Below are 26,095 nucleotides of genomic sequence, written 5' to 3' on the forward strand. Positions count from 1 at the left end.
GTGTATCAAAGTCACCCCGGTTTACTGTACCTTTTTGTATGAACAGCCGCCAAAATTGTATGGAGACTTGTATGGGTGAACCAAAGACACAATATAGCTTCTTTGGACATAAGGAAGGACCCCACAAAGTTTGAGTCAAATAAAAAAAAATACAAAAAATAAAAATGGTCGAAATCGGCCGATTTCGTAGAGAATTGCTCATGTTTAACGTTTGGTTAAGGAAATACAGTCCAAAATCCATTATCCGATGCCTTGATAATTCAAAATTTCGATTTCAGATGTTCGATTATCCGTTTTTTGCCTTCCTCACCTTACTGAGGAAAGGCTATAATCAGTCGAAAAATTAAATTCTTAATTTTACCTCCTAGACACACCTTCACGTATACAATTCTGAGCAAATGTCTGTGTGTGTGGTGGGAAGCTGATCAAAAAAAATTTCACTAAGTTATCTGCGCACTGGCTCAACCAATTTTGTCTGTTTTGGTCTCATTCGATCCGTCCGACCCATAAGTCGTTATTGAAAATAAAAAAAGGGTGGCTTGGGGAATCTATCTCCATAGTTGCCATAGTTTACCTATATAATTGATAAAAAAACTTGTGTGAAATTTTGCGATCATCATATCATTTTCACCAAAATTCATCTCGAACCCATTGCCCATCGATTACTCGGCTCGATTCGATTGTTTACAGCTTCTTCTCGTTCGATACTCCCGCATTTTAAGATACGGCTGGTTGACCGGTTTCGAAATTTCAATTGTTTAATTTAGCGTACTCACACGTTCCTAACGTAGGGAAGCTATAAGCAAAGAATTGTTTGGATATTGCCAACGTCGATGGTGTCATAAGCAGTCAGCGGTTGAGCTTGTCTTCCTCTATTTTGCTTTACAGTCAGCTGACCTAGGACCATTTTCTAAAAGATAAAAATAATAAGATAATAATATTATATTATATTAAATTCGCCCCCCTGACAACTTGTGAGTGTGTATGAAAAACACATGGTATACATTTCTAAACAAAATTTTCAGCTTTTAGGGTGTTTTTTAATACCCCTGACTCAAGGCGGTTTCAAAACTTTTTGGGTGTTTTGTTGGAAATTTTGTTTATTGGACCTTTTTTTTTTTAAAAAAAAAAAAAAAACTCCAGATATATATAGCAATTTTAGAGAAGTATCAAACATATGTTATGATATGTTATGTGAAATTTTCCGAGGAATCCGATAAAAATATTGGTCCAGACACGGTCAAAACGCCATTTTTAGTTTTCATACGACTTTCTCAAATGTTAAGCAAGATTTTTGAAACTTCTCACTATTTTTCTCAAATAGCCAATTGAATCACCTTTCTTTTGCGTCTAAGACAACTAAAATCGGATGAAATGACACGGAGATATGATTTAAAAAAAAATTTTTTTTTGCGAAAAATGACGAAAATTGCCATTTTTTGAACGACCTTAGCACGATACAGGTCACCTTAATGGCCAAACAAAAAAATACGGGTCTAATTATTTTGGCCAAGGAACCCCCAGAAAAATTTTGAGCCCGATCGGAGAACTTTTTTTCGGTTTAGGCTCTTTTCAAATGGAATTGCTGTATATATAGCAATTTTAGAGAAGTATCAAACAATATTTTTTCCCGAAAAATATTTACAGATGTAAGGAAAGATAAATCCAACTGGGTGAAGTTAATCGCAAAGATAGAATAATTTTGAGTATAATTTCCCTCCATGTTTATCTCGACACGAAAAATTTAAGTTTTTGCTACATCAAACAATAGCCAAATTGGGTCCTAAAATGAAGCTTAGATTGCTGATATTATTGTTTACAGCGATAAAGTTTATTTTTCTGAGTACAATGACCCTTTGCACGACCACAATGAGTTTAAAATGGATTTTTAAATCAATTTTGAAAAATTATCCTCGCGGTCCTTCTTGACAGAAAAGCTCCTACTTGACAGCTCGTTCCAAGGGGACCATAGTTGATCCATCGAAAAAATGTTGTCTTGTCAATATTTTTTTTGCATTAAAATGAAAAAAAAAGTTCAAACAATCAAACCATCCACATTAACGAACCCCGGGCCTTTTGTGGTCTCTATTGCAAGTTTCTGCTCGAACCTAGGAGTCCGAAGGCTTGAATGGGGAGAGCACCCAAACCTCTTTCTACTCCAAGGAACCTTCCACCCCAGTGTTTGAACTGACGACCTTTGGATTGCGAGTCCAACCGCCGCCAGCGATTCCACCGGAGTAGGCTTGGTTTGGTGTGTTGTTTGTACTTATGGCATGGAGACGACTCCTACACCTGGAATGACTTAACGGCCTAACAACAACCAAGGCCGGGACCGACATTTTACTTCCTCATCCGATGGAAGGTTGGAGCAGATGGGAATCGAACCCAGAATCATCCGCTTACAAAGCGGACAGCGTAACCATTCGGCCACGCACTGCTAAAAAAAAAAAGTTATCAGAAATGGTTTTTAATCGTGTTTTTTACGGTTGTACATAAAAATTGACATAGGGCTTTAGTACCCAATTATGAGAACCATTTGTTTTTTTTTGTTATCTGTAAGAGGGTTGACTGTGTGTCAATATCATCGCTCTTTCTAGGTAGGTAGATCTTTGCATGCTACGGACGCTGCTTTTGACCGATGATGTTCAAATAAACACATAGTTTCGTTGGAGTAAAATTCACAAGCTTGTGTTGCTTATAATGGCTATTGGGTCAAATACACTCTTGTCGCAATTTAAAAAAAGGAGCAAATTTTTTTTCTAATGTTGAACCTTGCTAAATTAGGCAGCTTCATGTAATTAACGAATGTACATCCTTGACCTGATAAAAAGTTGTAAACTAACAGGTTATCGTTATAAATAAACACACAAATTACACAAATTTTATAAATTCCAGCTTAAATTTGGTCTTCATAGTATTGATCCTTGCACTGTAACTTGGATTTGGCCCGCACTTTTCTCTCGCACTTTTGAAAACAAAATTTCCAAAATATAGGCAACCATCAGTTGTTTATTTACATTTCCAGCCGCAGTTTCCACCAAACTGGACATTCGCACTTTAAAATTGCGAATGACAGGTGAGCAACATCGGCTCGCTTTGATCATTTTTTGAGAAAATTAAAATTTCCCAAGCCAGTTTGACAAGTCGCAATAGTGCGATAGCAATAATTTAGTGCGAAGTCCAAGTTAGTGAGAATTGCGCAATATAATAATTTTTTTAACAGATGTTACAACTACGTAAAAAAAATGCATGTATGGTTAAAGCAAGGATTGCCTTTTAGTAATAAAAATTGTAAATTGTACGTTGAAGCACAACGGCGACAAAGTAATGATGATCGAATTATATTTCTTAAATGACGACCGACGGCGGCAACGTGCACCGACCTCTACGCCGCCTTTGGCAAATATTGATAGTTTACCATACTCTACCGCAGAGAAGGTCACGTGGTTTACTTGTGTTTCGTACTGAGAGATTCCCTTAGATCGCAAGAATAAAAGTGTTTTGTGATGAGCTAATTTTGGCCATTTCGAGCGAAAACCTTTAAAATTAAAGCCAATTTCATTAACGGCAGAAAAAATGTGACCGATTTAATATAGGGTAGCATTTCGCAGAATATAAACACATTTTTGTGGTAAATTTACAATCATTTTTTTCAGCTCTATCTCGAATTCTGTGGAAATGTAATCTGTCGAATCCATGCAAGCCCATACCACCAAATACCAGAAATATGAGGTGGCTCGCTTGATAAAAAAAGTCGGTAATCAAACCCTCTGTGCAAAGGGCTTTCGCGTAACATTAATGTACATCTGATGCAAACTGCAGGCTCCTTGCACAGTCCCAGTCCCAGCATCGAATAGAATTCGTGTTCAAAATTCGGCCTCAAAAATTCAAAATAATTTCGGCCGATTTTTGCGTGACATAGGGGGAGAGGGGGTAATATGCACCCCCTAAGGGAAAACTGTGATTTCTCAACCATTACAGCATTACTGTGGAAGAATTTTGTTCGATGTTCTAAAACAACTATTATTCTTCGTCATCCATGTGAAAAAAGTCTTAAGAAACCTCAAAATTGTTTGAAAATATCAAATTTCTAAAAACATTTTTGATTCATTTCAAACAACTATGCGGGGCAATATGCACCGCAACATTGGGGCAAAATGCACTACAACAAAGGGGCAAAATGCACCACAACATGGTTTTTTGCGTGACATACTTTATGGATGACGCCGTAGAACTGACTGCGAAGTCTTTGTGTCTCAAAGACCAAAGTTCGGGTTTGTGCTCGTAATGATATTTTCCCCGCATCCAGTTCATTGAATTAAGGCCGTTAGAAGGTGTTACTTCCAAACTTCGGTCTTGTTTGTTTTTGGAATACTTTCAAATCTTGATTCAGAATGCATTATTTAAAAATGATGTTATGCAATGCAATGGGGGAGAGGGGGTAATATGCACCCCTGGGGCAAAATGCACCCCCTGCTTTTCTCGGTATTTGGAAGAATATTCCGGGAAAAAATCAAAGAAATTGGAAGCTTAACATTGTAAAACTATGCTGGAAAAGTTTGAGCATGGTAGGATAAAATCAGCCAAAGTTATTTGCAAAACATTAAAATGTTGTGTTTTGATCTAATTTTTATTGAACTTTCAATACATATGATTTTTGGACAATATAAAAACCATTTATTTATATTGTAAGTGGTGAGGTATATAGTTTTTGACATAATTTTCATTATTCTGTAGATAGATGAGTCGAAAAACATCAAAAAATGCATTTTTAATTAAATTTTCTGCAAAAAGCATGGTCGGGGCAAAATGCACCGCTGGGAAGCTCCTTTGTAAAAACAGTGGTGTCATCTAGTGGTGACTAGTGAAAACTGCTTTTACCCGGTGCATTTTGCCCCATGTTGTGGTGCATTTTGCCCCTTTGTTGTAGTGCATTTTGCCCCAATGTTGCGGTGCATATTGCCCCGCATAGTTGTTTGAAATGAATCAAAAATGTTTTTAGAAATTTGATATTTTCAAACAATTTTGAGGTTTCTTAAGACTTTTTTCACATGGATGACGAAGAATAATAGTTGTTTTAGAACATCGAACAAAATTCTTCCACAGTAATGCTGTAATGGTTGAGAAATCACAGTTTTCCCTTAGGGGGTGCATATTACCCCCTCTCCCCCTACAAGCATTTTGCATATTGTGAGTCAGTTTTCAATACAATTTACTTTTTCTGGACTGTACATCCAAAAGCATTTCATTTCACCATGAACAAACCTGATAAATGAACAAAGAAAGCATGAAAAGATAACAAATTATTCTTGTCAAAATCTGGGTTCGTCAGAATTTAGGGCTTGTTTTTGTGTTTTTTTACGCCGATAGTTTTCCTGGTTTTTACGATTTGGTTTTCATCCAGCAGCAGTTTAGTGTAAAAACGAAACTATTGGCACTACGCCCCCCGGGGCATGGCCTTCCTCTAACGTGGGATTTCTGCTCCAGCGCCTCTGACGAGACAGGAGAAACCGGGACCGACGTTTTACTTCACCATCCGATAGAAGCTCAGTGGATAAGGCGGGAATCGAACCCGCGTCTCATAGCATCATCGGGATCGGCAGCCGAAGCCGCTACCCCTGCGCCACGAGACCCAGTTTAGTGTGCTATTATTATTTTACCGAAATTGAGTAACGATTCCCATAGCATAATTGAATTTCAATGGAACGAATCGTATATGGTGGGGTATCTTTCTTTGGAATTGGCCCGACCGGGTTTGGTTGTTTGGCGTTGCGTGTGATTGTCTCTCACCCTACTTGTCCAAATGTGAGATTCTTGTAGGAAATTAAATTTCCTATAACTTTGTCGAAGATTGCAAAACGATCGGAGTTGATCCTGATTTTTGGTGATTTTTTCAGTAAAAAGTTTTTTGTTGTATACTTCGTATATAACTCATCAGGATCAACTCGGATCTTCTTGCAGCCTTGAACAAAGTTGTAGGAAATTAAATTTCCTACAAGAATCTCACACTTGGACAATTTTGGGCGAGACCCGCGCCACCTGCTGCCAAAATCCTGAAGCGATGTTTTTCCACATACATTTTTTCGATTTTTCCCAAATAAACTTCAACGCTAAAAATTGACCCCTTAACCTTAACCGATTTGGCTCAAAATTGGTACAGTTACTTATTATTGTTGGCATTATGGTAAGCTACGATTTTAAAAGATACAATAAAGATTATTACTTGTCTTAACCTACTACACTAAAGACGTGTTTCCAATAATTATTGCCTAAAGCATCGATTCAGGGGGTATCTCTTCAGATATTATAAAATTTTCAATTTTTCTTGTCACCCTAAAGCACATGCAACATGCACGTTATGGACTCGTAAAAAGTTGAAAAAATCATTTTCTTTCGCTTCCATGGTTAAACTTCAGAGTAAGAACAACATCATTCGCAAATTTTAATCCAAGCTGAATAGCTCCCATCATGGATGTAACATTACTTACAAATTGAATCAAACCAAACAGTGAGTTTTGCAAGTCATTTTTTCAAACGTAACATCGCCGAGATCAGAAGATCTCAAAACGTTGCTAGCCGAAAAAAAATCAAATTGAATTTGAGGTTTGATGTTCTTGTTGTTCGGTGAAAGTTTGGTGATCTCGTAAAGATTCCGTCAACAAGCGACATGCTCCTCTTCGACCAAGCTGGAACGAAACCTTCAACTTGCAAGTTTCCTTGCAATTCTTCAGTTGCGTTCGAAAGCTGGCCAAATCGGAGACGGAAGTCACAACAATTGGCGGAGCCTTTACTCGTTTCTCGACGGCAGAAGGCTCAGTACGAGGAGAAGTTTCCTTGTCCACAGTTTCGGATAAAACACCGAAACTGTTTGCCAATGGAATTGGAGGATTGACCTCACATTCAGAATCAGAATCTGGCCTCGGATGAAGCTGTTTTCTTTTTCTGTTTCCGTTAGCCGATTTAGCGTTCAAACCAGACTGGTGGCAAGCTTGTCAAAAAGTGAACCTCGCTTTTGACAGTCCATATAGGGTGAACGCTCCATAAACTGGTAGCACAAAATAGGGTATACTGGCCATTTATGAGAAAATTTGAAAATAAGTTTATTTAATATTTAGGTTTGTAATTTGAAATTGTTATTTATTGTCTAGTTAATTTTTTTGTGTTAAGACCGAGTAAGCGGTAACGCTTCCGCATCGTAAATGGGAGTTCAGAACCCGGTGCGGACCAACATAGCTGGTGATCGTTTTCTATCTGGATACGATTTCTAAGTAAAGGAAAGGTAGTTTATCGTCACAATCTGGACATTATCTTGTTGTAATATTGACATTTAACACTAATTTGTGTTAATAAGTTAACATTAAAAAATGGGAACGATTGACTTCGTCCTCAAAAGGCAGGATAATATTTTATTTTTTCAAGTTATTTATTTTTCGACAAAAAATATTCAAAATTATTCATCAAAAACAAAATTTGAAATAATTTTTCACAAAAAAAAACTTTTTTTCAATTGCACATTTGCTGGCTCTTTTACCCTATTTTTAGCGTCAGAGGGGTAAAGCGACCAAATAGCGGGGTCCACGGTCCAACCAATGTGAGTATCGCGGCCCATACATACAATTTGACAATCTTGCCACCAGGCTGGTTCAAACGCTTCACCGACGTAACGAGCAAATCTTCAGAAGATTTGCGATTACCTTTGTTTTGACGCATTTTTGCAGGCAAAGTACTCTTGAAAAGATGACTTCGTTTTTTTTCAGTCTTGGAAATACTGTTTCAGGCAGTCTTAAAAAAGACTGTGAGTTTTGTTTGAAATAACTCTTAGCTTAGGTAGTATAAATACCACAGCTACAGTGTCCGTTCACCTCGAAGGTTCGCAAGAAACTGGTACTATTTAAATCATATTTGTCTATTCTCACTCTTTCAACTAGTTATCAGGCAACCAGGTTACAGTGAAAACGATTTGGATGGATGGAAATAGGTATACGCATTTTCCTAAGCTTATGATGAGGATGATCAATATCCTGTCAGGAAACCGAAATGTTTTTGCCGTGTGTTAAATTAAGCTACTTCCACGATAGCGGAATTACATGCAAATTTCCGTCGCTGGCTGGTAGGCAAACATATCCGTTTGCTTGCAGTTATCCACCAGTTACACTTCGACAGTCGGACCTGTTGGATGTGATCCGGCACACCGGTGCTCTCGCGGGACTTTTAACATACTGGGTGGGGGAAAATAGACTCGTTCTGGTGCGTTCTCGTTGTTTAAATGTTTGGGATCATCGCTTGTTTTGTGGTTCATTTTGGTACCCCAAACAAAAAGTGTTCAGGTTGGCAAAGGTTTAACAACATTTGAAAAAAAAAAGTTGTGAAAAATCAACACGTTTTCCCGTTTAAAAAAAGTATGAGAGTTGTTTCCGTAAACTGTTTGTCCTCTTGGATGGTTTGTGGAAATATTGATGGTGCTTATGACAAGTGCTGTGATATAGATGGTGCTGTTGCCAATTATTAATTTACATTAAATACATTAAAGAAAAGGTCTTCAAATAGTTGAAGATTTATAGTAAATGTTACATAAAGTTCTTGGAATATTCTCCGTAAGTGTTTTTTCAAATGTTTTTTCTTTTATCTTCTTTAAGCTAATTTTCTCTTTGAGGCCAATCATAAACAACGACATATTTTTAAGTTCATCTCCAGGAAGAGATACATTCAAATTTAACTTTTGAGTGCTCACTGCGACCTGTATTGAATTTGAATCTCACATATTTATAAGTAAACTTCCATTTGAATGGGCTAGGGAGCAGAATGAGCATACTTTGCCTAGGTTTTTGGGTTTTACATGTATTTCGAGCAATTATAACACAAGGGCTTTATAAACGTCATCAAATATCAACACCACAATGAGAATGAAATTTGAATTCATTGTACTGTTCGAAATGTGTAAGACGACCATAAGGGGCAAGAGTAGGGTGACAAGAAACAAAGAAAATGTTGGAAAATATCAAGAGATAACTCCTGGCTCGATGCTTTAGGCAATAACAATTTTGAGGGAAAATTGCGAAAATGTATGGGGAAAAATATAGCTTCATGATTTTGGCAGCAGGTGGCGTTGGTCTCACCTAACATTGTCCAAGTGTGAGATTCTTTCCTACAACTTTGTCGAAGGTTGCCAGAAAATCCGAGTTGACCCTGATGAGTTATTAGCAATGCGATGAAAAGAAATCGACTTCAACGATAAAAAGCGACCCTTAAACCTTAATCGATTTGGCTAAATATTGGCACAGCCGCTGCCGCTTTGCGTTTGAATTTAAAGTGGAATATAACCCGAAAATACATTTTTTTAAATGTCTAGTTTTCAGGCACTTAAACCACTACAGCGTGACAAAAATAGGGGAACAGCTTTTTCACGAAACTTCAACTTTTTATTCACTCTCTTCTGACAGCACTTGCTACCACGGTAGAAAAGATTCAGAGTAGGCGTCGCGACGCTCATGCAACCAAGCAAGCTGATGGTTGCCAGAAGACAGTGGAATAAATAGGGGAAATCTACCCTTTCCAATCAAACACCTATCTTCGTCATATGGAGAGTTTGATGCTCGATTAAAGCTCCAAAAATACTATTTGGGCTATAAACTTACCAGCAACAGCACCGCCTCGAGTAAGCACGCAAATGTATGCCACTAACTGGCCAAAAAGATCACATTTAATGCACTTTTGATCATAATTTGTATTTTGCGAGACCACTTCTCATCATTTTGTTGGCACACACAGTGACACACACGAGAATCCCTCAAACGCTTAATGAATATCGCCAAAATTAACTTTTCACTTTCGCTTACTTTTTCACGGCGCTTAAGATATGAAATTGCTTCCAACTACCGGCAACATGTTCTTTTGACCGTTACTTAGTCACTCACTTGAAGAATAATCCCGAAATATGTAATAAATTAGCAAGCGCCATCAAAAAAACAAACGCGCCAAGTCGTTTGACGTTTCAATTTTCACTTTGCATTCAAATCGAAGGCTGAAGAAAACCGAGCGAGAGACGAAGGCAAAAAAGAACAAAGGCTGACCGTCAACACCACCAGCAGCACAGCCAGCGATGCCAGGAAACTTTCCCTATAAATGCCACTTTTCGTGAGTGTTCGTTTGAACTGTCAGCGCAAATGGCAACACTCGACAGAGTGTTGGAAGAAAAAAGAACTAAGCCGATATTAGAAAAATGGGCGTGGCCCAATGCATTCGCCTCGATTAGAATACCCTTGGGAATTTTTTTTTGTTAAATGCTTGGTAAAGAAATAGAATAACTTTTAGTGAAAGTGAAAATAAACAGAAATGTTCACAAAAACTTGCTCTACTCGTTGGTGTACTTGGTTTTAGTAAAATTCAAGGGAGACTCTAGATTATCCAGCATCATTCAAACACGACCGCTTATTAGGATTAAAATGGGTAGATTTCCCCTAGTTGAAGTTTTCAGCGGCGGTGTTGTGAATTCTGTAACAATCTTAAGAGCGAGTTTTTCACCAATGTGTAACAGGTCGTATCGAGGTGCTCCGATTTGGATGAAACTTTCAGCGTTTGTTTGTCTATACATGAGATGAACTCATGCCAAATATGAGCCCTCTACGACAAAGGGAAGTGGGGTAAAACGGGCTTTGAAGTTTGAGGTCGAAAAAACATAAAAAATCTTAAAATTGCTCGCATTTCCGTAAAACTTCATCAATTCCAACTCTCTTAGATGCATTTGAAAGGTCTTTTGAAGCCCTTTAAAATGTGCCATAGACATCCAGGATTGGTTTGACTTTTTCTCTTAGCTTTTTCAAATTACTGTCAAAAATGGATTTTTTTAAAACCTTAATATCTTTTTGCAACAGCCTCCAACACCCATACTCCCATAGGTCAAAAGATAGGTAATTACATGGACTATAAGCCTACGGTGTTAACTTTTTGGCCAATCGCAGTTTTTCTCATAGTTTTTCGATTTTTCAAGAACAAACATTTTACAACGTTAGTTTTTGCCCTGTAGGCCGCCATAGCAGCACTTTTTGGTCTCAATTTTGTCATATTCGGAATCCTCGGACAATTTCACGTAAGTTAGAGGTATTGGAGTTTTAAATTTGATTGGAAAAATTTCCATCTAGAATGAATTAAAATATTTTTTAACAATTTGTTGAATTTGGGGTAAAACAGGATTTCGCCTAGTTGATACAGCATTTGACGTATTGATCATAGGGTTAATAAGGTCGATTTCTTTTTTGAAAAATGTTTTATTTAATTATTTTTTAAATCAAAATTACAACTTCAATACTTCTAACTTACGTGAAATTGTCCGAGGATTCCGAATATGACAAAATTGAGACCAAAAAGTGCCGCTATGGCGACCTACAGGGCAAAAACTAACGTTGTAAAATGTTTGTTCTAGAAAAATCGAAAAACTATGAGAAAAACTGCGATTGGCCAAAAAGTTAACACCGTAGGCTTATAGTCCATGTAATTACCTATCTTTTGACCTATGGGAGTATGGGTGTTGGAGGCTGTTGCAAAAAGATATTAAGGTTTTAAAAAAATCCATTTTTGACAGTAATTTGAAAAAGCTAAGAGAAAAAGTCAAACCAATCCTGGATGTCTATGGCACATTTTAAAGGGCTTCAAAAGACCTTTCAAATGCATCTAAGAGAGTTGGAATTGATGAAGTTTTACGGAAATGCGAGCAATTTTAAGATTTTTTATGTTTTTTCGACCTCAAACTTCAAAGCCCGTTTTACCCCACTTCCCTTTGTCGTAGAGGGCTCATATTTGGCATGAGTTCATCTCATGTATAGACAAACAAACGCTGAAAGTTTCATCCAAATCGGAGCACCTCGATACGACCTCTAGAACAAACCGAGCAATATTTACAAATACTGCCTCTTAATATTTGACGAATCTTTTCGCGTATTCAAACAACTCATTTGGTCATACTTTTGAGAGAAACTTGCATACCCATTTCATATGAAGCTATTTATTTATAATTACTCGATTTATGGTGAAAAAGCATTCAAGAAGCTGTACAACTAACAAACCAAGATTAGGGAAGCTGTACAACTAACAAACCAAGATTAGGGTCTAAATTGGAATTATATGCTGTTCTCCTACTTCCAGGCCGGAAAACGGTACGATATGCTTCTTGTGGAATCAGCAATGCTCGCTCGCTCGTTGGAACGAAATTTCGCGTGCCATTTTTCATACGCTTTTCCGCAATATGGTGGCGTGAAATACAAACAACTAATCCGTATTCGGAGTAATTATGTGTTTTTCTTGCTATCGTACGCACCGACTAGGACACGGTTACACAGAAAAACAGGCAACCCCAATGACCGCACTGTCTTAGTCGGTTTGTTTATCTTAGTTGATTTGAACGGAATTTTTGAATAAATACACTTTACTTTCTGGACTGTGGGTGATATAATTTTTTGGAATAAGCCAAATGTGCATCTTATTCACGGTTTTTTTTTTATTTCGAGTATTTTAACCTAACCTGTTGTTCCTTAGGCCGTTGCACATATTTTTTGAAGTTTATGTCCCTCGACTCTGACCAAAGTCGAGGGAGGGGGGGGGAATAAAAAAAGTATAAAAAATGAAATAACGAGCCATGGTTTCAACATTTTAATGAAAAAAGTGTTTTAAAATGCATTATACACCTGTCCAGTTGTTTTGCCATCATTAGTTTCCAAAATATCTATGTATTGACGAAAATTTTATTTTTTGCGAAAAATTAAATTTTTGCGGTGCTGTACATTGGAATTTCATAAAAATTCAAAACATTTTTGAACAAGCCCAAACATGCTAAATATGATTATCAATGCAGAAAATGCATATTACATTGTTTTCAGTTGAATAGACTTCTATTTCCATGGCAATTTTGGAGTTTTTTGGAGAATTTTTTTTTGCCCCCTGATTTTTCAGACCAATTACATAAACTTTGAAAAATATTTGCAACGGCCTTAATGGTTTAAAAAATAAAACTTAGAAAATGATTTTTTTTTATCAGGAACACGTTAGCGAGGTCAAATCTTCAACGAAAATACGAGCTCAATGTTAGAATTATTCAAGTTATTGTTGGCACAACACTTACTAACAAGAAAACTGGAGAATAACTCCAGATTATCATACATAATAACGTTTCACGTTTAAAGTTCTAGTTAAACACCATTGTCAATTCTATTCTGTTTCTATAAGTATTTTTTTAACATTTCAAACCTGTCTAAATTTTATCTGCGAATAATTTTTTTCTTTAAAATGATCAAATAAACATTTTAATTTCAAATTGAAAAACAAACAAAGATTATCACAAAATGATGGTATCGTTCTATAGGGGAAGATGTGAAAAACAAGCAAAAAATTGAAAAAGTGACTGTAAAAACATGAAAAAATTAGATAGGCAAAAGATAATGATTAGAGGTGGTACAGTATGCCAAATACTATCAGAAACAAATATAAACCAAACAAGATAAATGCAAATTTAAATTCAAAAAAATGAAACAAGAAACATATATAAACTCATTCTGCCGTGGCGTTACAACGGTTTGATGTTTCTTTTTTTCAGTTTTTTTTCTGTAACTCGGAAATTAAAAAAAAACACCTCAATATTTTTACAGATTCTGAAAGAACGTTAAATAAGAATAAGAATCAACTTTGGGCTAAGGATTTAACGTTTAGGTTGCTGTTCTACGAGCGATTATGTAGCGTCCTTCAATATTTTTTAGAAAAGGCTGTGGTCCTGCTTTGTTTATCAACATAAATTACACTTTTTATGTTTTTTTTAAAACGTTAAATTGACTGCTGAATCGAATGCCATCATTGGTTTTTGAAAAAAAGTTAAGCTATTTTTTTTATGCATCCGCTGTACATTTCGTGGCGTTACAACGCAGACTTTTACAAAAAAGGTGTCCTGCTTGCGTTGTAACGTCACGGAAATTCTCAATGCTGTATCTTTGCGAAAAAAATACCAATTTAGATCTACCCAGTTGCATTCGTCGTGAAATTTATCCTTTTTTCAGGATATGATTAGTTTTGGCAATATGGTTCCTGACCACCGGAGATATTCTGAGTTTCCTGAGGTGGTTTTGAGGTGTTTTTTGGTTGATTGAGGTGCCTGAAAACACGATATTTCGGTTTATTGCAGTAAATATTCACTTGCGTCAAAAGTCAAGGATGTAAATCTTTGATTGTTTGTAAAAGTTGGCTTTACAAGCCTTAAACAATACAGAATCCAATCACAACAACTATTTCGCCATTAAATCAAATTTTAAAATTTTCTCACGAGTATACTAGCCCAGAAAATGTGTCTATAACAGGAAAAGTAAAGTTTTGTGTAGAACAAAAGTTGCTCAAAATGACCCCCTGAACACGGGAAAATAAAAAAAATCGGTAAAAATTGGGCAGTAGAGGGTTAACTGCGCATATCAACCGAAGCTTTTTGCACCAACATTTTTGTAACACACATGTTAATATCTTCAAACCGGATGTGTGACAAAAGGTCTAAGGGAAGGGTTTGTATGGGACTTCGGATAATCGATCGGATAATTTTAAATTTTCTTACATTTAACACCAAATTCGAGTTCTGCGACCCCATTTTAGTCAAATATGGATATTGGACTGCATTTAATTTTTTTTCAATGTGCTATCACCGCCATTTTGGCAGCCATCTTGGATTTAAAAATTCTATATCATTTTAGAGTATTTTATGGGTCATTAGGGTATAATATGGTTGTATGGAAAAAAATAAAATTGTCCAAATCTAATGAGAACAGCAACTTTTAAGTTCCTTTTGGGGTCCTAAACAACTCCCCAAAGTTTGGGAACGATTGATTGAGGACTTTGCGCAAAGCGATTCAATTTTCTTTGGGAATTTGTATGGGGAAAACATTTTTTTTTGGATTTTGATATTTATAAATTTTACGCATCACGCTGTACTTAAACCGGATTCATATTCGAATACTCTGAAAGATGCTCTACAACTTTCCCCAAGAGAGCATGGTGCTAACTTGCTCCTATAAAAAGATACAGCGTGTTCAAAACTCGTCTAAAACGTATTTTTTGCTCGAAAATCACGTTTCAGACGAGTTTTGAGGACGCTGTATCATCTTTCAGGGGCAAGTTAGCACCATACTCTCTTCGGGAAAGTTGTAGAGCACCTTCCAGAGCATCCAAATGTGAATCCGGTTTTAGTACAGCGTGAAACTTGGATTTTTCAAATATTACAATTCAAAAAAAATATTTTTCCCTTACAAACTTATATGGAAAATTGAATCGCTTTGCGCAAAGTGAGGACTGAACCAATAATTCCCAAACTTTGGGGAGTTGTTTAGGACCACAAAAGGAACTGAAACAATGATGTGTTGGAAAATCGATTTTGATATAACACCCTAATGGGTCATACTTAAGCCCGACCATCAATAAATAAGAAAACGAAAAAAAACCTGATTCGATTATCCGAAGTTTTGATTATCCAAAGTGAGATTTTAAAGAGTTTTTAATCATGGTAATCAACTTTTTAGAGATTTTTTTTCGTTCGTTACAAAAATATTTTTTTGTTATATCATTGTGAGATATTTAACTTTTTCGAACATGAGCAGTTGAAAATACCTACCTCTGAAAATATTTTGAAAGATTTTCCTTTCTTTAAAAGCAAACTATTCTTGATTGTTGTAATATTTTTGTTAGTTTTTTCATTCTTTCAAACATTTCCTTAAAAAAGTCTGACTTCCAAAATATTTTGAGATTTTTTCTCTTCTTTAAAAAGAAACTATTCTTAATTTACGTAAAATTTTGTGAGTTCTCACATTCTTAAAAAAAACAACCAAATTTATCTTTATCGTCGTTATATTTTTGTGGATTTTTCCATTCTATAAAACATTAACAGGGACTAATTTTATTTCATAAAACTACTAAATTTCTTTTATTTCTAATATATTTCTTACATTTTTTTGCCTTTCTTACAAAAGAAAGGTTTAAGGTTTGCTTTTGGAAAAACGCTTTTCAGAAATCTTTAAAAAAATCTTGCATGCGTGGCGGGGAATCCCAGAAAAAAATCCTATTACTAATTTGAAGGTTTTGATGAGATCTTTCGATTGAATTTTGGCCCAAAACCCTTAACTCAAAGCCTGACTTTTTATAGCTCTATTTCTGAAATACTTGTGCGATGTCTGTATCCGCTCTTAAAAATTTGTGTCTTCAATAATTGCAAAACTGCTCGTAAAACCCACAATTTTTATATTTCAGATTTGTAGCCATGGGGTCGAAGACGAACATTCTATTTTTCGATTTACAATTTTCGACCAGTAAATGTGGTCAAAGCCATTTTTAGAGGTATTTTGTGGACTATTTTACGGATAACACTATCAAAATAAAAGAATTCAGTTTTAAACAAAAGCCATTCGAAAACATGCGCCATAAACTGCTTGGGCCCAAAATTTGAAGCTTTTCCAAAATTTAGTTCCAGAGATATAGCCACGTCTTGTTTTACTCATTTTTTTCCTATTTTTCTTTGGTTTCATACAGAATCATATACTGAACATCAAATTCGAAGTCCCGGCTCGTTCTCGTTTTTTTGGACTAGTTGTCAAAATATCGATGCAAATATTGATGTTTTTTTTGTAGCGAAGAAAGCTTTTAGTGGACTCGTACATCGGAATTTTAAGAAACTATTTTCAAAATATTTTGAAACGGCCCAAACATGTTAAATATGATTATCAACGCAAAAAAAAAATAATTGCATTTTAAATTGTTCGTAGGGGAAATATGTGTTTTTAAACAGTCAGGACCCGGTGCCTGCGATTCCCGTTACATTTTATAAGGAATTCTAATAAGAATGTAACAGAAAAATCAGGCATCGGGTCCATACTGTTAATCAAACACATATCTTCGCCATATGGAGAGTTTGATGCTCGATTTAAGCTCCAAAAAAGCTTTTTAGGCCATAAACTTACCAGCATTTTCATTTTTATTCAATAATACATTTACGTCACTTAGTCGATTTTGTACAGATAAAATATATTTAAAATCCAACTCAGGATTTTTTATTTGTCGTACGGGAAATGATCGCAGTAGCTGTTTATGTCATGGAATTTTGAAAATTTGGCTTTTTTTGTACACTAATGTTGGAATAACTGTTCAGATTCGATGTATTGATGATATCTTTTTGGCAAATTGATTCTAGATGTAATTTGCTACAAATCTGCACAATCATTTTTGATAAACACGAGGAAAATTGATATTTCCAGCTGAATTAGAAAAAAAAATTATTAAAAGATAGCAGCTTGAAGCTTCTATCGAACCTGACGGCCGAGATAAACACTTTTCCATGATAGGATATTGAAGACATGTTCAGGGAACTCAAAACTAATGTTTTGATGAAATAAGACCAACAAATATCTCAATATCAGTGAGATATTTGATACTTTTTTGTGAAGTTAGCTAATACCTATATATGGTAAAAAACTTCAAAATGAGGAAAAAACTATTTTCACCGATAGAAGATTTTGAAAAACTGTTTCCCTGACTCGGGACAGTCCCCCTAACAAACTCCTGGGTAATTTAGCGAGGTTCATTCAAGTTCGATAAAACTAACCTTTAGGCAAGCCGTGGCATCAGTTATGTCTATAAGTTGACCTGTTTTCCGAAGCTAATTGGATTTTCCGACAGTTTTTGGTTTCGATTATCTTCTTCTATTATCTTCTATATATATATAAAATTTCGACGGTTTTGTTCGAACGTGAATCAATTCAACACGAAACGTCGGATCGAGGTGCTCTTTGTTGCGTTGGGTTCGTATAAGTCCAAGGAAGGTTCTTAGGCCAAAAAGTTACAACTTTGGAAACAAAAAAAGTCAAGACGAAGTTTGTCGGGTTAGGCTTGTTATTTATATTGTTGTATCAATGAAAACTCATGTTCAGTTGACGCTCATCTGATATGATTGATGCAGAAAGGATGTTAAAAGTAACACAGATATATTCTACCAGAATCACATTCTCAATTGCCGACCTTTCAAGAGTATCGTCACTTTCAAGCTGATGCACGTTTGCTCATTAGCGTTCACTCATTACGATTTTCGCACCATTTTTCAAGCGCTTTCCCGTTAGATCCTGACGCGCGTAATGCAAACAACTAATCAGTTTCTACGCAATTTTGTACTTTTCACAGCTAGCTGAGTTTCCAGCCAAACGTTCAGTCTTTTTATGTTTATTTGTTTTTTGCTAAATAAAACAAGACCTGGAACGACGGTTGGATGTATTGACTAGAAACCATAGGATGTAACAAAATTGAGTTTTGCGGGTTTCCAAAGTGGTCACACATCTCTAAATTCCTAATACACAAGCTTGATTGGCGGCAATAGTGGCCGATCCGCGGACTTTGAAGATAATATAATGACAAAAAGTTTTTTAAATGTATGCTTTTGTATTTTCCAAAAAAAGATAATTGAATTTAATTTTTTCAATAAAAAACAACCTTATGTAAATGTTATTTTTAAATTAAGTGCAATTTTATTGATAAATCGTTGCAAATGATTTTCAACAGTTATTAGTCCAATTTCAATCAAATTTGCATACATTTTGATCTGCCAGGAACAAACTTCAACATTTTTGTAAGACTCAATCTCACCCCCGAACCCAATGTAACCCCTGATGACAGTACCTATATTTTTGCTTTAGCTATAAACTTTCTACTTTAGAGCAATTCTCTCAGATTTTGGTCATTCGATTTTTTTTGTGTTTTTAAATCCGGCTGAAACTTTTTTGGTGCCTTCGGTATGCCCAAAGAAGCCATTTTGCATCAGTTTGTCCATATAATTTTCCATACAAATTTGGCAATGGCAATATCTCAGCAACTAAGGGTCGTATCAACAAAGTTCAAAAAAGCAAAATATAGAGAATTTTCTATAATTTCCCATACAAATTTGGCAGCTGTTAATACAAAAACGATGTATGAAAATTCAAAAAAATGTATCTTTTGAAGGAATTTTTTGATCGATTTGGTGTCTTCGGGAAAAATTGTAGGTATGGATAAGGACTACACTGAAAAAAATGATACATGGTAAAAATTTTCTGATTTTTAATTTAACTTTTTGTCACTAAAATTTGATAAGCAAAAAAACATTATTTTCATTTTGGCAATATCTCAGCAACTAAGGGTCGTATCAACAAAGTTCAGAGAATTTTCACAGCTTTTCAAAAATTATTTTTTTCAAAAGTGGGCAAACATGTGCACTAATTAAAAAAATGAAAAATTGCGCCTTTTTTCAAAAAAATACTTAAAAATTGCTTTGCTATTGCGCAAAAAAAAAATATTTCTGAAAAGCTGTGAAAATTCTCTGAACTTTGTTGATACGACCCTTAGTTGCTGAGATATTGCCATGCAAAGGCAAAGGTTTAAAAACAGAAAAATGCCAACCTTCCATTTTCTTACGTCGATATCTCAGCAACTAATGGTGCTATTTACAATGTTAAAACATGAGACATTCGTGAAATTTTATACGCCCTTTTGAAATGTTAGTCTTGCATTAATTTTTTTTAAAATAAAACATATAAAAAAATTTAAAATAGTGTTTTTTTCAAATCAAGTTTTAGTGACAGAAAGTTAAATTAAAAATCACCAATTTTTTTTACCGTGTATCGTTTTTTTTCAGTGTAGTCTTTATCCATACCTACAATTTTTCCAAACACCAAATCGATCAAAAAATTCCTTCAAAAGATACAGATTTTTGAATTTTCATGCATCATTTTTGTATGGACAGCTGCCAAAATTTGTATGGAAAATTATATGGCCAAACTAATGATAAATAATGGCTTCTTTGAGCATACCAAAAGCACCATAAAAGTTTCAGCCGGATAAAAAAAAGGTTTCGTAGAGAATTGCTCCTAGTCAAATTTACACGTTTTATGACTCATTTCCAAAAATGTTTGACGAAATTACAAATTTCAACCACATTTAAACTTTCAGTAAGATGGATTTTTCAACAAAAAATTTGTGTCGTACAATCGGGATCAAGGCATGGATAAACCGTTACCTTTATATTTTCAAAAAATTAAAGGTTCACACAAAAAGCTTAGACTAAACCTTATTTTTTAAGAATTATAAAATCACTCTACAAACGGGTCAAAGGGCCATTAACTTTCAAAATGAGTCCGCGGACCACAAAAAAAAACACTCTTCAGAGAAGCTCAAGGTTGGCCATGTTTCTAAAATATGGATCTTGGTAAAACAAAAAATACTTTTGAAAGCGTGAAGGCAATCAGTTTTGAAAACAAGAACAAAACTATTTAAGATCTGCCAATGATACAATCAATGTGAAAATACACAGTTCAATTAATGGTTGAGAGAATGCAAAAATTCTTAAATATAATCTTTTAAAAATAAGTGGATATGTTCAAAGAAATGTAAAAAAACTCGAAAAAATGTATTAAAAAACCTTATTTGAGAATTTGAATATATTATTAAAAAAAATGGAATCCTCATCCCCCCCCCCCCCCAAGTGTGGCCAAATTCCCACCCAAGGGGGAATTCCTCACCGGTTGAGAAATTCATTGGTCTACGGAAACAAGCCCCCGAAGGCCGGCAAATAAAGTCATGTTTGTTACACCCTTCTAGTCACACTGAAAATAAATTTAATAAATTAAGGTAATGCTATGTCATGCATCTCATAATTTGTAATTTGTATTTACTTCCACATGGTGTCATCGACGGGGATGTGACATCAAGTGCCATGCTAGTACGTTTCGTGCATCATTTGTAGGGATGTTGGTAAGGGAGGCAAAATTCGCCAATATAAATCAATATAAATTATGATGTTCCATAACTGTGGAAGGTACCATAATATTCCTATACTGCCCCTGATCGCATAAATGTCCCATATGAGCAACTCTCTACAAAATTGGCCTATTTCGACCATTTTTATTTTTTGTATTTTTTGATTTGGCTCAAACTTTGTGAGGGCCTTCCCTATGACCAAATAAGCTATTTTGCGTCATTGGTTCACCCATAGAAATCTCCATACAATTTTGGCTGCTGTCCATACAAAGATGGTATGTAAATATTCAAACAGTTGTAACTTTTGAGTGAATTTTCTGATCAATTTGGTGTCTTGGGCAAAGTTGTAGGTATTGTTGAGGACTATTAAGAAAAAAATAGGTACACGGAAAAAAAAATTTGCAGATTTTTTAATCAACTTTTTTTTCACAAAAGCTCAATTTCCCGCCGAATTTGAAAAAAATTAAATCAGGACTATCATTTTAAATGGGCGTTATATTCAATGTTTGGCCCTTTTTAACTGTTAGTCTTGATTTAAAAAATTTCAAAATATTTTTATCGAAAATATCGAAAATTCGGTTGCTATATCTCGAAACCGGAGCCCTTTATCAAAAAATCTGTAAAGTAGTTTTCGATTGCAAATTCAATTTTGCATAAAAAAAATAACTTCAAATTTGTTTTTGCATGAAATTTCGATTTTTTCAAAAATTCATAACTCGGCGGCAGATTTTTTGACCATGTTTCTCTATGGCTCAAAAGTTACGGATTTTTGTCCCCTAAAACATATCAAAAAATCTCGAAAATCCAAAAATACGTATTTTGGGAAATTGAGCTCTTGCGAAAAAAAAGTTGATTAAAAAATCTGCAAATTTTTTTCTTCCCTGTATGGACAGCATCCAAAATTGTATGGAGACTTGTATGGGTGAACCAATGACACAAAATAGCTTCTTTGGTCATAGGGAAGGCCCCCACAAAGTTTGAGCCAAATACAAAAATACAAATAAAATCCATTTCCGGTATTGGTAGAGAATTGCTCATATGTATTTTCATCGATTTCGTGTTTTTGATGCAGTTTGGTTCAAAATTGTGTGCTCTTTCAAAAGAGCCTATAACATCCAGTACTTTGTTCTAGAAATCAGGAGGAAATCCAGATTTTTCGCGAAAGCTTAACACGTAGCCTTATGTATGGGACAAACTTCAAATGCGTTTTTCTCAGCTTGCTGTTTTTGCATATGGGACATTTATGTGAACATGGGCAGTTTATGTTTTGCAATAAAAAACTTTGTAGAATTATATTACACTTATGTTGAACATAATTTTTAAAGAGACAAAACATGCTAAAAATTATGATCAATGCAGGAAAGTGTTTTTTTAAATCGTCTTCAGTAGATTGCACTTCAAACAGAAATACAAAAAATGTATTTGTTCAATTCAAAATCACATGGTAATTTAACACAACCATTCTTAAATACACCTCCTAGATATAGCTTCACGTATACATATCGACTCAAAATCATTTTTTGTTCATCCCTCTCGTTCAGTCACGAAATATTCTAGCAGAGCTGATTCTGACAGAATCACCCTCAGTTAGAACTCTGCTAGTAACCTGCTAGAACGCCGTGACTGGGCGACTTTGACACAAGCCGTGGGCAGAAACTGTAAATAATATAATAATTAGAATGTTTTTATGACATTCTGTGACGATGAAAAAAAAATAATTAATTGCTCAGTGCATTATATCATAAATTGAAAAGCATTAACCAACACACTTGTCCAATAATTATATAGATTTTCGCTGTATCAATGGCATTATTCAAATTTCTCGGTTCAAAGCAAATTCCACGGATTTTAACGGATTCCGTGAAATAGTTTAAAACCACCAAGGGATCGTTCTTTAATTACTTAACGCAGTTTGGGGGAGGGGAGTGTAGTCGAAGGCTGTGGAAATTGGGAAATTCTGCCAGATAAGATGGCTGGCGCAAGCCCCCAGACGAACGTCAGAATCGTGTCCGCCATATCGATGATTTGTTTGTGTTTTGTGGCCATAGTTTAAATTAGAGCGTGCCTTATACATACAAATGTTCGGGTCAGGCTCTTTTAAGTTGCATCCATCCTGTTGACTGGTCTTCGCTTTCATGGTGTTAGTGGTAGGGGGAATTTACTTATTTTCAGCACACTAAACTTAGCGACCTATTCGCATTACGCATTACGCAACTGCAGATTTATATTAGGCGCCTTCCGCTAATGACGTAGCATTTTGGAGAGGGGGGAAGGTCTGGGAGTGCGTGATGTATTTTTATGGGAAAATGGTAATTGTTCCTGACACCTACCAACAATTTTGAATTTATTGTCGAAAACACTTTAAAACGCTGTATTCAAAGCCAAAGTTCTGATAGGCCGGAAACAGTCATGTGAACAGAATAGGCATACTGCCCCTAGATCGGTACCGGTCGGGACGCACTTCTGATTCATTTTCTAGAATTTCGCAGTTTTTCGAATTTCGCATTTTTTCGAATTTCGCATTTTTTTTAATTTTGTAATTTGGGTTTAAATGAAACTTTGCTCGTACACCATTAACCTTTGGGCAGTCGTGCTAATGTACGTTTGTAAGGGACCATCCATAAACCACGTGGACACCTTAGGGGGGGGGGGGAGGGGGGCGATTCCACGGCAAACAAGAAGTCTCTTAATCAAAAGTGCTCCGATTTGGCTCAAATTTGGCATGGGAGTTCCTTGGCCAAAATAATAAGACCCGTATTTTTTTGATTGACGCTTGGGGTGCTCCTATTCGAAATAGGGTGGTCCAAAAAATGAAATTTTTCGTCGATTTTCGTAAAAAGCGCATTTTTCAAAACATCATATCTCAGGAACAGCTGAACCAATTTTAGAGCGCCACGTTTCAAAATAAAGGTTAATAGTTGGGCTTTTAAGAAAAAATATTTGGAGGTTAAAAAAAAAATAGCTGAATATTCGAGAAGGTCATATGAAAATTTAATATTTTACAAAACACATCCGAAAATTGCGAATATCCATTAACACGATTCGAAGATATGATTTTTGTGAACATAAAAACTGGGTTTTTTAGACGCGCCGCGTGCTAGAACGGGAAAATGACGAAAACGGGTAAAAGTAAACTTTTTTCGCTAAAACTGCGATAACTTGAAAACTTTAGCATACAGATTTGTGAATTGGTCATTCATACAAAATCTGTACATAAATATATAAAAATTCGTACTTCGCGAAGGAATTTCCTGATTGATTTGGTGTCTTCGGTAAATCTTAGGGTTAGGGAGTTAGGGAGCATTATTTTATTATGTAACGCAATTGAGTTTTTGAAATTCGTATGAAATTTTTTTTACGATGGGACCCCGGGAGCGGGTACAAAATTCATTGTTTGCATTACGCAATAAAAGACTAGGGTTGTTAAAGAAGAAGGGAGCACCGAAAAACTATTTTCTGCTAAAAAAATATACGAAATATAAAAGTATACGAAAATGATTTGATTTGGTCACAAAATATTAAAGCGGTAGATTGGGGTTCGGACCAATACAACTGTTGATCGTTTCCTTTTTGGATTCGATTGCTTGGTAAAGGTAAGGTATTGCATCGTCACATGCTGGACCTTATCAAGACACCTCAGGAAGACAACCTATGGAATGTAAACATTATCCTTAACATTTTATCGTTAAGTCTATTGATAAACTGTCACTGAATCCACTTTATAAGTGCTGGCCCGAACTCTACACGGGTGTTCCCCTCAGGAACAGGGTAAGATCATCAATTTTTCGAAGAACGCGCCCCATTCTCAAGTGATAGGCGTTTTGTTTGGTTTAATTTTGGATAAAACAGTTTTTGCAACATAAAAAAACATTCATGTCTACATTGGTTTGATTATAACTAATAATGAACTTATGTGAAAAATTGTTCTCTTTTGAATAACAAAATAAAATTAATGCCAGGTCTATAATTCAAAACGTCCAAAATTTTGCGTCTTTTTATTTAGAAAATGCAAACTTTAATAAGCTCGATCCAAATTATTGGATTTTTTAAAGATCTTCGAAAATAAATAAGCGGGGTGGTTCTCCTTTGTGAAATAGTTTAGAATTAATGTTTTTTCGGGAATTCAAACTAGAAAATGTCTCCAACTAAACAGTAAAAAATAGTGTAAATTTGGAAGGTTGAATATTACCTCTTTAATGTTGTAATTTTACCTCAATTTATACTGAAAAAGTGGCATTACACCAGAAAATTGATAAAATTACACATTTTCAGAGGTAAAATTACACAATTTTTCGAACATAAAAGATGTACCCTTTCCCAGATGTTATTTCACCTTGATTTTTTTTCTGTGTAGCAAGCGATGAAATTTATACTAAAAAAAAACAACAAGTATACAAAAATGTATTGGGTATAAAACAAAAATGTGAAATAAAAACAACCGGATTTTTTTCATGTACCATTTCGTTCTAAAAGTTCAAATCATAATTTACAATTTTGCCGATGACACAAATTCGATCAGAAAATCAGAAGCAAAATGGTTTCCTAAAAAAAAAAAGAATGTCATAGATGTCGCTTTGCGAAAACGCAGAGAAATACCTTATACTTGATACGCAGTAGCACCGTCAGGGGGGTAAACATATCTTTTGGCTGGCTGATAGCTGCCAGTTGCACTTTGGCGGTCGGACCGTTTGGATTTGTACGGAAATTTCGGAGCAACTTCCGGTGGAGCACATTTGCTATTCAGCGTGTAACTCGTGTGGATTCGCTCGTGGTGTTTGTTTTGTGGCGGATTTTCTCAATTTCCCGGAAGTGGGAAGTTCGACACAATTTTGCGCCCTTTGTGCTCAAGTGGCTCCCCGGTGTGAATGGTGGTGTTGTAAATGAAGCAGACTATTGGTCCTGTCGGTTAACCATGGTCCAGTGGTGACTCGTGATGGATTGAACGGCAAACGTTAAAAAAGTGGAATTAATTTAGTCGCTTCCGTCATATGTTTATTGGCACGGGTGCTTTGTGTAAATGTTGATGGTGCTAATATTGGATATTAGTTTTATTGATGGTGAGCGACCGAGGCGTGTTGATGATGGCGGTGTAAATATCTATTACCATTAAAAAAGGGAGTTCCACGTCGATACATTTTCCAATCGACTTAATTATAGTGGTTTAAGGTGACTTGTTACGTTGATTTTTGTTTAATTGTACAGCAGCACATTAAAAGATTTCATAAAAATTCAGCATCAACTGTGTATTTCTTGGTAAGTCTATAGTTTTATTGATTGCTGCACGTTTTCTGATAACTCGTTATCATCTTAA

General features: G+C 35.4%; 1 protein-coding gene across 4 annotated transcripts in view; it reads left to right on the top strand.

Annotated features, from left to right (window-relative positions):
- Window positions 1-8,576: 8,576 nt before the first annotated feature.
- The window catches only part of LOC120416300 (platelet-derived growth factor receptor alpha), a 101,770-nt gene continuing 84,251 nt past the window's right edge, over window positions 8,577-26,095 (top strand). For 3 of the 4 annotated variants that reach the window (XR_005605323.2, XM_039578019.1, XM_039578020.2), the window contains exon 1: window positions 25,443-26,037. The gene's annotated coding sequence lies outside the window, so the exon portion shown is untranslated. Of the gene's footprint in view, window positions 8,595-25,442; window positions 26,038-26,095 lie in introns of those variants that run through there. The other variant, XM_052707322.1, reaches the window with a different exon arrangement.

Source organism: Culex pipiens, chromosome 2 (genome assembly GCF_016801865.2).
Source record: "Culex pipiens pallens isolate TS chromosome 2, TS_CPP_V2, whole genome shotgun sequence".
In the NCBI taxonomy this organism is placed as follows: domain Eukaryota; kingdom Metazoa; phylum Arthropoda; class Insecta; order Diptera; family Culicidae; genus Culex; species Culex pipiens.